The sequence below is a fragment of the Dendrobates tinctorius genome, unplaced genomic scaffold (assembly GCF_039654945.1).
Source record: "Dendrobates tinctorius isolate UK_male_01 unplaced genomic scaffold, ASM3965494v1 ptg000017l, whole genome shotgun sequence".
NCBI classification, from domain to species: domain Eukaryota; kingdom Metazoa; phylum Chordata; class Amphibia; order Anura; family Dendrobatidae; genus Dendrobates; species Dendrobates tinctorius.
Window position 1 is genome coordinate 1,097,126 of NW_027361685.1, and position 12,309 is coordinate 1,109,434.

The 12,309-nt window shown below is 49.4% G+C and overlaps 1 protein-coding gene across 1 annotated transcript in view; it reads right to left on the reverse strand.

The window, feature by feature from the left end:
- The window catches only part of LOC141082374 (uncharacterized), a 62,055-nt gene that overhangs the window by 30,003 nt on the left and 19,743 nt on the right, over positions 1-12,309 (reverse strand). The gene's annotated exons all lie outside the window — the stretch shown is intronic.

Below are 12,309 nucleotides of genomic sequence, written 5' to 3' on the forward strand. Positions count from 1 at the left end.
TACAGTGATTTATGGGGTTTATTTCTGGCCTTAGTCTTTCCTATATTACAAGAAAAACTCCAGAAAAAGCCGATACTAAAATGTTTAAAATTAATTTGCAAAGGATCATTCAGTTGAGTGCAAAGTTATTTTATTATTCACTCTGGTCTGCGTAACCTACTTGTGCACCTTGTGGTTGTGCCACGCTATATTTGACACAGGGCCAGAGGCAGCATCCAATAAGTTACCTTATAATGCCCCATACACATTACACTAAAGCTCCATGAAAGCACTGATTTCGGGGGGTCTGACCGACCATATAATGTATTTGGGGGACTCCAGACAGATGATGTCAGGGCAGAGAAGGATCTGACATCCTGAATTTCAGAGGATAATCCGTTTGTTCTTCCTGTAGATAATCCTCCTCTAGAGGAGTCTGGAGGCGACTCTCTCATACAGACCACAGGAAAGCTGGAATATTTGTGTGTATGGGGGAGTCGGGAGAGATCGCCGTCTGCCAAATGACCGTTCAGCCAACTCTGATCTCATGTGTATGGGGCCGTTAGTATTACACTGACAGGCAGTGATGATACACGGCACTACAGTAGTACAGGGCATCACCGGAGCCATCAGAGGCTTGTATGTTGTATGATCGCACTGATCAGAGGGGTTTAAAAAAGGTTTAAAGTGGAAAAAAATCACAGTTTCAGCAACAAGAAATATCCATCACTATATGGAAAGCAGAGTCACTGCACAATGTTAGTTACGTCACGTCCATAACTACTTTATTATACTCTATTATCCTGTACACAGTGGAGTAGATAGAAATCACAGATCCCACAGCAATAGCTGGAATTGGGCCCTCCAACGCAAAGAAAAAAAAAATCTCTCTATCTATATACACTGTTCAAAAAAATAAAGGGAACACTTAAACAACAGAATATAACTCCAAGTAAATCAAACTTCTGTGAAATCAAACTGTCCACTTAGGAAGCAACACTGACTGACAATCAATTTCACATGCTGTTGTGCAAATGGAATAGACAACAGATGGAAATTATTGGCAATTATCAAGACACCCTCAATAAAGGAGTGGTTCTGCAGGTGGGGACCACAGACCATATCTCAGTACCAATGCTTTCTGGCTGATGTTTTGGTCACTTTTGAATGTTGGTTGTGCTTTCATACTCGTGGTAGCATGAGACGGACTCTATAACCCACACAAGTGGCTCAGGTAGTGCAGCTCATCCAGGATGGCACATCAATGCGAGCTGTGACAAGAAAGTTTGCTGTGTCTGTCAGCATAGTGTCCAGAGGCTGGAGGCACTACCAGGAGACAGGCCAGTACACCAGGAGATGTGGAGGGGGCCGTATGAGGGCAACAACCCAGCAGCAGGACCTCTACCTCTGCCTTTGTGGAAGGAGGAACAGGAGGAGCACTGCCAGAGCCCTGCAAAATGATCTTCAGCAGGCGACAAATGTTCATGTGTCTGCACAAACGGTTAGAAACCGACTCCATGAGGATGGTCTGAGGGCCCGACGTCCACAGATGGGGGTTGTACTCACAGTTCAACACCGTACAGGACGCTTGGCATTTGGCACAGAACACCAAGATTGGGAAATTCACCACTGGCGCCCTGTGCTCTTCACAGATGGAAGCAGGTTCACACTGAGCACATGTGACATACGTGACAGAGTCTGGAGACGCCGTGGAGAGCGATCTGCTGCCTGCAACATCCTTCAGCATGACCGGTTTGGCAGTGGTCAGTAATGGTGTGGGGTGGCATTTCTTTGGAGGCCGCACGATGTTGGGCTGTGAGCACAACCCCCATGGAGACACAATTGTGCCTTTACCTGTAGATAAATTCCCAGTGGAGGCAATTTCCAAAATGCAATAACTTAAGTGGGGAATTCAGCTCTTTTCGCACTTAAGGGATCTGTATATGGAGTCTACAAACTACAGTGGGGGAATAAGGATTTGTTACGCGGCCAATTTTGGGGCTAAAGTCACATTTTTGTTAGGAAAAAAGTAAAATTGTCATTTTTTCCTTCCACATTGCTTAAATTCCTGTCACACTGTCCAAATTCAGATATTGTCCTGTCAGAAAGGAGAATACAGGGAGCGAAAGGGTTAATAGGACTCACAGGAGGAACCGGCCCAGAAAGCAGAAGATCCAGGAGTGTCCGCCACATATATGACTGCTCTGTGCACAGGACCTGTGATGAGGTCACAGGAGGGGAGGAGTCAGGGGTCACATGATCAGGGGCCTCAGTGTGTGCAGGACTCAGTGTGCTGGAGCGCTCCCGATAATCAGCTGCGTGTGTCGCGCTGTGTGATAGTCACAGCACCTGCATGGAGGGCGAAACATGCAGCTGATTATCGGGAACGCTCCAGGGATCCGGGGTCCCGATGCAGCTATTCGGTAAGTGATATTAGCCAATAACAACTTCTCCGACGATATTCGCTCATCTCTAGTAATAACAGCTCAAAGAAACTCACCAAACTTTTCATTAAGTTTAATAGCGAGACCCTAATAAATATTGAGCACCAGCGGGATGAAGCATTGACAGTGGCATGTAAAAGTGTGGGCGCCCCGGGTCAAAATGACTGTTATTGTGAGCAGCAGTAAGATGAAGATGAAATGATCTCTAAAAGGCCGAACCTCTAAGATGGCACATGGCCTTTGTATTTTAGGCAAAAATAATAATTATAAAATATATATATAGAGAGACATATTTTACAATTTCATAAATGCAAAAAAGAAAAAGGGGCGATGCAAAACTATGGGCACCCTTGGAGATTTGTGCACTGAGATAATTTTGACCAAGATTTCACAACTCAATTAGCTTGTTAGGGTTATGGTGAGATCACATGGTGACCAGGAGCTACAGTCTGAGGAAAGGGCTAAAAAGCCTTCACTACACCCCTGTACAGCTGTATAATGAGGCCCAGGCTTTATAGTGAAGGGACAGGAGTGAGGGCCTGTGCCCAGGAGCTACAGTCTGAGGAAAGGGCTAAAAAGCCTTCACTAGATCCCTGTACAGCTGTATAATGAGGCCCAGGCTTTATAGTGAAGGGACAGGAGTGAGGGCCTGTGCCCAGGAGCTACAGTCTGAGGAAAGGGCTAAAAAGCCTTCACTAGACCCCTGTACAGCTGTATAATGAGACTCAGGCTTTATAGTGAAGGGACAGGAGTGAGGGCCTGTTCCCAGGAGCTACAGTCTGAGGAAAGGGCTAAAAAGCTTTCACTAGACACCTGTACAGCTGTATAATGAGGCCCAGGCTTTATAGTGAAGGGACAGGAGTGAGGGCCTGTTCCCAGGAGCTACAGTCTGAGGAAAGGGCTAAAAAGCCTTCACTAGACCCCGTTACAGCTGTAAAATGAGACCCAGGCTTTATAGTGAAGGGACAGGAGTGAGGGCCTGTTCCCAGGAGCTACAGTCTAAGGAAAGGGCTAAAAAGCCTTCACTAGACCCCTGTACAGCTGTATAATGAGACCCAGGCTTTATAGTGAAGGGACAGGAGTGAGGGTTTGTGCCGAGGAGCTACAGTCTGAGGAAAGGGCTAAAAAGCCTTCACTAGACCCCTGTACAGCTGTATAATGAGGCCCAGGCTTTATAGTGAAGGGACAGGAGTGAGGGTCTGTGCCCAGGAGCTACAGTCTGAGGAAAGGGCTAAAAAGCCTTCACTAGATCCCTGTACAGCTGTATAATGAGGCCCAGGCTTTATAGTGAAGGGACAGGAGTGAGGGCCTGTGCATAGGAACTATAGTCTGAGGAAAGGGCTAAAAAGCCTTCACTAGACCCCTGTGCAGCTGTATAATGAGGCCCAGGCTTTATAGTGAAGGGACAGGAGTGAGGGCCTGTGCCCAGGAGCTACAGTCTGAGGAAAGGGCTAAAAAGCCTTCACTAGACCCCTGTACAGCTGTATAATGAGACTCAGGCTTTATAGTGAAGGGACAGGAGTGAGGGCCTGTTCCCAGGAGCTACAGTCTGAGGAAAGGGCTAAAAAGCTTTCACTAGACACCTGTACAGCTGTATAATGAGGCCCAGGCTTTATAGTGAAGGGACAGGAGTGAGGGCCTGTTCCCAGGAGCTACAGTCTGAGGAAAGGGCTAAAAAGCCTTCACTAGACCCCGTTACAGCTGTAAAATGAGACCCAGGCTTTATAGTGAAGGGACAGGAGTGAGGGCCTGTTCCCAGGAGCTACAGTCTAAGGAAAGGGCTAAAAAGCCTTCACTAGACCCCTGTACAGCTGTATAATGAGACCCAGGCTTTATAGTGAAGGGACAGGAGTGAGGGTTTGTGCCGAGGAGCTACAGTCTGAGGAAAGGGCTAAAAAGCCTTCACTAGACCCCTGTACAGCTGTATAATGAGGCCCAGGCTTTATAGTGAAGGGACAGGAGTGAGGGTCTGTGCCCAGGAGCTACAGTCTGAGAAAAGGGCTAAAAAGCCTTCACTAGATCACTGTACAGCTGTATAATGAGGCCCAGGCTTTATAGTGAAGGGACAGGAGTGAGGGCCTGTTCCCAGGAGCTACAGTCTGAGGAAAGGGCTAAAAAGCCTTCACTAGACCCCTGCACAGCTGCATAATGAGACCCAGGCTTTATAGTGAAGGGACAGGATTGAGGGCCTGATCCCAAGAGCTACAGACTGAGGAAAGGGCTAAAAAGCCTTCACTAGATCCCTGTACAGCTGCATAATGAGGCCTAGGCTTTATAGTGAAAGGACAGGAGTGAAGGCCTGTTCCCAGGAGCTACAGTCTGAGGAAAGGGCTAAAAAGCCTTCACTAGACCCCTGCACAGCTGCATAATGAGACCCAGGCTTTATAGTGAAGGGACAGGAGTGAGGGCCTGTTCCCAGGAGCTACCGTCTGAGGAAAGAGCTAAAAAGCCTTCACTAGACCCCTGTACAGCTGTATAGTGAGGCCCAGCCTTTATAGTGAAGGGACAGGAGTGAGGGCCTGTGCCCAGGAGCTACAGTCTGAGGAAAGGGCTAAAAAGCCTTCACTAGACCCCTGTACAGCTGTATAATGAGGGACAGGCTTTATAGTGAAAGGACAGGAGTGAGGACCTGTTCCCAGGAGCTACAGTCTGAGGAAAGGGCTAAAAAGCCTTCATTAGACCCCTGTACAGCTGTATAATGAGGCCCAGGCTTTATAGTGAAAGGACAGGAGTGAGGGCCTGATCCCAGGAGCTACAGTCTGAGGAAAGGGCTAAAAAGCCTTCATTAGACCCCTGTACAGCTGTATAATGAGGCCCAGGCTTTATAGTGAAGGGACAGGAGTGAGGACCTGTGCCAAGGAGCTACAGTCTGAGGAAAGGGCTAAAAAGCCTTCATTAGACCCATGTACAGCTGTATAATGAGGCCCAGGCTTTATAGTGAAAGGACAGGAGTGAGGGCCTGATCCCAGGAGCTACAGTCTGAGGAAAGGGCTTAAAAGCCTTCATTAGACCCCTGTACAGCTGTATAATGAGGCAGAGGCTTTATAGTGAAAGGACAGGAGTGAGGGTCTGATCCCAGGAGCTACAGTCTGAGGGAAGGGCTAAAAAGCCTTCACTAGACCCCTGTGCAGCTGTATAATGAGGCCCAGGCTTTATAGTGAAGGGACAGGAGTGAGGGCCTGTGCCCAGGAGCTACAGTCTGAGGAAAGGGCTAAAAAGCCTTCACTAGACCCCTGTACAGCTGTATAATGAGGCCCAGGCTTTATAGTGAAGGGACAGGAGTGAGGGCCTGTGCCCAGGAGCTACAGTCTGAGGAAAGGGCTAAAAAGCCTTCACTAGACCCCTGTACAGCTGTATAATGAGGGACAGGCTTTATAGTGAAAGGACAGGAGTGAGGACCTGTTCCCAAGAGCTACAGTCTGAGGAAAGGGCTAAAAAGCCTTCATTAGACCCCTGTACAGCTGTATAATGAGGCCCAGGCTTTATAGTGAAAGGACAGGAGTGAGGGCCTGATCCCAGGAGCTACAGTCTGAGGAAAGGGCTAAAAAGCCTTCATTAGACCCCTGTACAGCTGTATAATGAGGCCCAGGCTTTATAGTGAAGGGACAGGAGTGAGGGCCTGTGCCAAGGAGCTACAGTCTGAGGAAAGGGCTAAAAAGCCTTCATTAGACCCATGTACAGCTGTATAATGAGGCCCAGGCTTTATAGTGAAAGGACAGGAGTGAGGGCCTGATCCCAGGAGCTACAGTCTGAGGAAAGGGCTTAAAAGCCTTCATTAGACCCCTGTACAGCTGTATAATGAGGCAGAGGCTTTATAGTGAAAGGACAGGAGTGAGGGTCTGATCCCAGGAGCTACAGTCTGAGGAAAGGGCTAAAAAGCCTTCACTAGACCCCTGTGCAGCTGTATAATGAGGCCCAGGCTTTATAGTGAAGGGACAGGAGTGAGGGCCTGTGCCCAGGAGCTACAGTCTGAGGAAAGAGCTAAAAAGCCTTCAATAGACCCCTGTATAGCTGTATAATGAGGCCCAGGCTTTATAGTGAAGGGACAGGAGTAAGGGCCTGATCCCAGGAGCTACAGTCTGAGGAAAGGGCTAAAAAGCCTTCACTAGACCCCTGTGCAGCTGTATAATGAGGCCCAGGCTTTATAGTGAAGGGACAGGAGTGAGGGCCTGTGCCCAGGAGCTAGTCTGAGGAAAGGGCTAAAAAGCCTTCACTAGACCCCTGTACAGCTGTATAATGAGACTCAGGCTTTATAGTGAAGGGACAGGAGTGAGGGCCTGTTTTCAGGAGCTACAGTCTGAGGAAAGGGCTAAAAAGCCTTCACTAGACCCCTGTACAGCTGTATAATGAAGCCAAGGCTTTATAGTGAAAGGCCAGGAGTGAGGGTCTGTTCCCAGGAGCTACAGTCTGAGGAAAGAGCTAAAAAGTCTTCACTAGACCCCTGTACAGCTGTATAATGAGCCCCAGGCTTTCTAGTGAAGGGACAGGAGTGAGGGCCTGTGCCCAGGAGCTACAGTCTGAGGAAAGGGCTAAAAAGCCTTCACTAGACCCCTGTACAGCTGTATAATGAGGCCCAGGCTTTATAGTGAAGGGACAGGAGTGAGGGCCTGTGCCCAGGAGCTACAGTCTGAGGAAAGCGCTAAAAAGCCTTCACTAGACCCCTGTACAGCTGTATAATGAGGCCCAGGCTTTATAGTGAAAGGACAGGAGTGAGGGCCTGTTACCAGGAGCTACAGTCTGAGGAAAGGGCTAAAAAGCCTTCATTAGACCCCTGTACAGCTGTATAATGAGGCCCAGGCTTTATAGTGAAGGGACAGGAGTGAGGGCCTGATCCCAGGAGCTACAGTCTGAGGAAAGGGCTAAAAAGCCTTCACTAGACCCCTGTACAGCTGTATAATGAGGCCCAGGATTTATAGTGAAGGGACAGAAGAGAGGGCATGTGCCCAGGAGCTACAGTCTGAGGAAAGGGCTAAAAAGCCTTCATTAGACCCCTGTACAGCTGTATAATGAGGCTCAGGCTTTATAGTGAAAGGTCAGGAGTGAGGGCCTGATCCCAGGAGCTACAGTCTGAGGAAAGGGCTAAAAAGCCTTCATTAGACCCCTGTACAGCTGTATAATGAGGCAGAGGATTTATAGTGAAAGGACAGGAGTGAGGGCCTGTTCCCAGGAGCTACAGACTGAGGAAATGGCTAAAAAGCCTTCACTAGACCCCTGTACAGCTGTATAATGAGGCCCAGGCTTTATAGTGAAGGGACAGGAGTGAGGGCCTGATCCCAGGAGCTACAGTCTGAGGAAAGGTCAAACAAGCCTTCACTAGACCCCTGTGCAGTTGTATAATGAGGCCCAGGCTTTATAGTGAAGGGACAGGAGTGAGGGCCTGTGCCCAGGAGCTACAGACTGAGGAAAGGGCTAAAAAGCCTTCACTAGGCCCCTGTACAGCTGTATAATGAGGCCCAGGCTTTATAGTGAAGGGACAGGAGTGAGGGCCTGTTCCCAGGAGCTACAGACCGAGGAAAGGGATAAAAAGCCTTCACTAGACCCCTGTACAGCTGTATAATGAGACCCAGGCTTTATACAGAAGGGACAGGAATGAGGGCCTGTTCCCAGGAGCTACAGTCTGAGGAAAGTGCTAAAAAGCCTTCACTAGACCCCTGTACAGCTGTATAATGAGGCCCAGGCTTTATAGTGAAGGGACAGGAGTGAGGGCCTGTGCCCAGGAGCTACAGACTGAGGAAAGGGCTAAAAAGCTTGCACTAGACCCCTGTACAGCTGTATAACGAGGCCCAGGCTTTATAGTGAAGGGACAGGAGTGAGGGCCTGTACCCAGGAGCTAAAGTCTGAGGAAAGAGCTAAAAAGCCGTCACTAGACCCCTGTACAGCTGAATAATGAGGCCCAGGCTTTATAGTGAAGGGACAGGAGTGAGGGTCTGTTCCCAGGAGCTACAGTCTGAGGAAAGGGCTAAAAAGCCTTCACTAGACCCCTGTACAGTTGTATAATGAGACCCAGGCTTTATAGTGAAGGGACAGGAGTGAGGGCCTGTGCCCAGGAGCTACAGTCTGAGGAAAGAGCTAAAAAGCCTTCACTAGACCCCTGTACAGCTGTATAATGAGGCCCAGGCTTTATAGTGAAGGGACAGGAGTGAGGGTCTGTTCCCAGGAGCTACAGTCTGAGGAAAGGGCTAAAAGCCTTCACTAGACCCCTGTACAGCTGTATAATGAGGCCCAGGCTTTATAGTGAAGGGACAGGAGTGAGGGCCTGTACCCAGGAGCTACAGTCTGAGGAAAGGGCAAAAAAGCCTTCACTAGACACCTGTACAGCTGTATAATGAGGCCCAGGCTTTATAGTGAAGGGACAGGAGTGAGGGTCTGTTCCCAGGAGCTACAGTCTGAGGAAAGGGCTGAAAAGCCTTCACTAGACCCCTGCACAGCTGTATAATGAGGCCCAGGCTTTATAGTGAAGGGACAGGAGTGAGGGCCTGTGCCCAGGAGCTACAGTCTGAGGAAAGGGCTAAAAAGCCTTCACTAGACCTCTGTACAGCTGTATAATGAGGCCCAGGCTTTATAGTGAATGGTCAGGAGTGAGGGCCTGTTCCCAGGAGTTACAGACCGAGGAAAGGGCTAAAAAGCCTTCACTAGACCCCTGTACAGCTGTATAATGAGACCCAGGCTTTATACAGAAGGGACGGGAGTGAGGGCCTGTTCCCAGGAGCTACAGTCTGAGGAAAGGGCTAAAAAGCCTTCACTAGACCCCTGTACAGCTGTATAATGAGGCCCAGGCTTTAGTGAAGGGACAGGAGTGAGGGTCTGTTCCCAGGAGCTACAGTCTGAGGAAAGGGCTAAAAGCCTTCACTAGACCCCTGTACAGCTGTATAATGAGGCCCAGGCTTCATAGTGAAGGGACAGGAGTGAGGGTCTGTTCCCAGGAGCTACAGTCTGAGGAAAGGGATAAAAGCCTTCACTAGACCCCTGTACAGCTGTATAATGAGGCCCAGGCTTTATAGTGAAGGGATAGGAGTGAGGGCCTGTACCGAGGAGCTACAGTCTGAGGAAAGGGATAAAAAGCCTTCACTAGACACCTGTACAGCTGTATAATGAGGCCCAGGCTTTATAGTGAAGGGACAGGAGTGAGGGTCTGTTCCCAGGAGTTACAGACCGAGGAAAGGGCTAAAAAGCCTTCACTAGACCCCTGTACAGCTGTATAATGAGACCCAGGATTTATAGTGAAGGGTCAGGAGTGAGGGACAGTTCCCAGGAGCTACAGTCTGAGGAAAGGGCTAAAAAGCCTTCAATAGACCCCTGCACAGCTGTATAATGAGGCCCAGGCTTTATAGTGAGGGGACAGGAGTGAGGGTCTGATCCCAGGAGCTACAGTCTCGGGAAAGGGCTAAAAAGCCTTCACTAGACCCCTGTACAGCTGTAAAATGAGACCCAGGCTTTATACAGAAGGGACAGGAGTGAGGGCTTGTTCCCAGGAGCTACAGACCGAGGAAAGGGCTAAAAAGCCTTCACTAGACCCCTGTACAGCTGTATAATGAGGCCCAGGCTTTATAGTGAAGGGACAGGAGTGAGGGCCTGTGCCCAGGAGCTACAGTCTGAGAAAAGGGCTAAAAAGCCTTCACTAGACCCCTGTACAGCTGTATAATGAGGCCCAGGCTTTATAGTGAAGGGACAGGAGTGAGGGCCTGTGCATAGGAACTATAGTCTGAGGAAAGGGCTAAAAAGCCTTCACTAGACCCCTGTGCAGCTGTATAATGAGGCCCAGGCTTTATAGTGAAGGGACAGGAGTGAGGGCCTGTGCCCAGGAGCTACAGTCTGAGGAAAGGGCTAAAAAGCCTTCACTAGACCCCTGTACAGCTGTATAATGAGACTCAGGCTTTATAGTGAAGGGACAGGAGTGAGGGCCTGTTCCCAGGAGCTACAGTCTGAGGAAAGGGCTAAAAAGCTTTCACTAGACACCTGTACAGCTGTATAATGAGGCCCAGGCTTTATAGTGAAGGGACAGGAGTGAGGGCCTGTTCCCAGGAGCTACAGTCTGAGGAAAGGGCTAAAAAGCCTTCACTAGACCCCGTTACAGCTGTAAAATGAGACCCAGGCTTTATAGTGAAGGGACAGGAGTGAGGGCCTGTTCCCAGGAGCTACAGTCTAAGGAAAGGGCTAAAAAGCCTTCACTAGACCCCTGTACAGCTGTATAATGAGACCCAGGCTTTATAGTGAAGGGACAGGAGTGAGGGTTTGTGCCGAGGAGCTACAGTCTGAGGAAAGGGCTAAAAAGCCTTCACTAGACCCCTGTACAGCTGTATAATGAGGCCCAGGCTTTATAGTGAAGGGACAGGAGTGAGGGTCTGTGCCCAGGAGCTACAGTCTGAGGAAAGGGCTAAAAAGCCTTCACTAGATCCCTGTACAGCTGTATAATGAGGCCCAGGCTTTATAGTGAAGGGACAGGAGTGAGGGCCTGTGCATAGGAACTATAGTCTGAGGAAAGGGCTAAAAAGCCTTCACTAGACCCCTGTGCAGCTGTATAATGAGGCCCAGGCTTTATAGTGAAGGGACAGGAGTGAGGGCCTGTGCCCAGGAGCTACAGTCTGAGGAAAGGGCTAAAAAGCCTTCACTAGACCCCTGTACAGCTGTATAATGAGACTCAGGCTTTATAGTGAAGGGACAGGAGTGAGGGCCTGTTCCCAGGAGCTACAGTCTGAGGAAAGGGCTAAAAAGCTTTCACTAGACACCTGTACAGCTGTATAATGAGGCCCAGGCTTTATAGTGAAGGGACAGGAGTGAGGGCCTGTTCCCAGGAGCTACAGTCTGAGGAAAGGGCTAAAAAGCCTTCACTAGACCCCGTTACAGCTGTAAAATGAGACCCAGGCTTTATAGTGAAGGGACAGGAGTGAGGGCCTGTTCCCAGGAGCTACAGTCTAAGGAAAGGGCTAAAAAGCCTTCACTAGACCCCTGTACAGCTGTATAATGAGACCCAGGCTTTATAGTGAAGGGACAGGAGTGAGGGTTTGTGCCGAGGAGCTACAGTCTGAGGAAAGGGCTAAAAAGCCTTCACTAGACCCCTGTACAGCTGTATAATGAGGCCCAGGCTTTATAGTGAAGGGACAGGAGTGAGGGTCTGTGCCCAGGAGCTACAGTCTGAGAAAAGGGCTAAAAAGCCTTCACTAGATCACTGTACAGCTGTATAATGAGGCCCAGGCTTTATAGTGAAGGGACAGGAGTGAGGGCCTGTTCCCAGGAGCTACAGTCTGAGGAAAGGGCTAAAAAGCCTTCACTAGACCCCTGCACAGCTGCATAATGAGACCCAGGCTTTATAGTGAAGGGACAGGATTGAGGGCCTGATCCCAAGAGCTACAGACTGAGGAAAGGGCTAAAAAGCCTTCACTAGATCCCTGTACAGCTGCATAATGAGGCCCAGGCTTTATAGTGAAGGGACAGGAGTGAGGGCCTGTGCCCAGGAGCTACAGTCTGAGGAAAGAGCTAAAAAGCCTTCAATAGACCCCTGTATAGCTGTATAATGAGGCCCAGGCTTTATAGTGAAGGGACAGGAGTAAGGGCCTGATCCCAGGAGCTACAGTCTGAGGAAAGGGCTAAAAAGCCTTCACTAGACCCCTGTGCAGCTGTATAATGAGGCCCAGGCTTTATAGTGAAGGGACAGGAGTGAGGGCCTGTGCCCAGGAGCTAGTCTGAGGAAAGGGCTAAAAAGCCTTCACTAGACCCCTGTACAGCTGTATAATGAGACTCAGGCTTTATAGTGAAGGGACAGGAGTGAGGGCCTGTTCCCAGGAGCTACAGTCTGAGGAAAGAGCTAAAAAGTCTTCACTAGACCCCTGTACAGCTGTATAATGAGCCCCAGGCTTTCTAGTGAAGGGACAGGAGTGAGGGCCTGTGC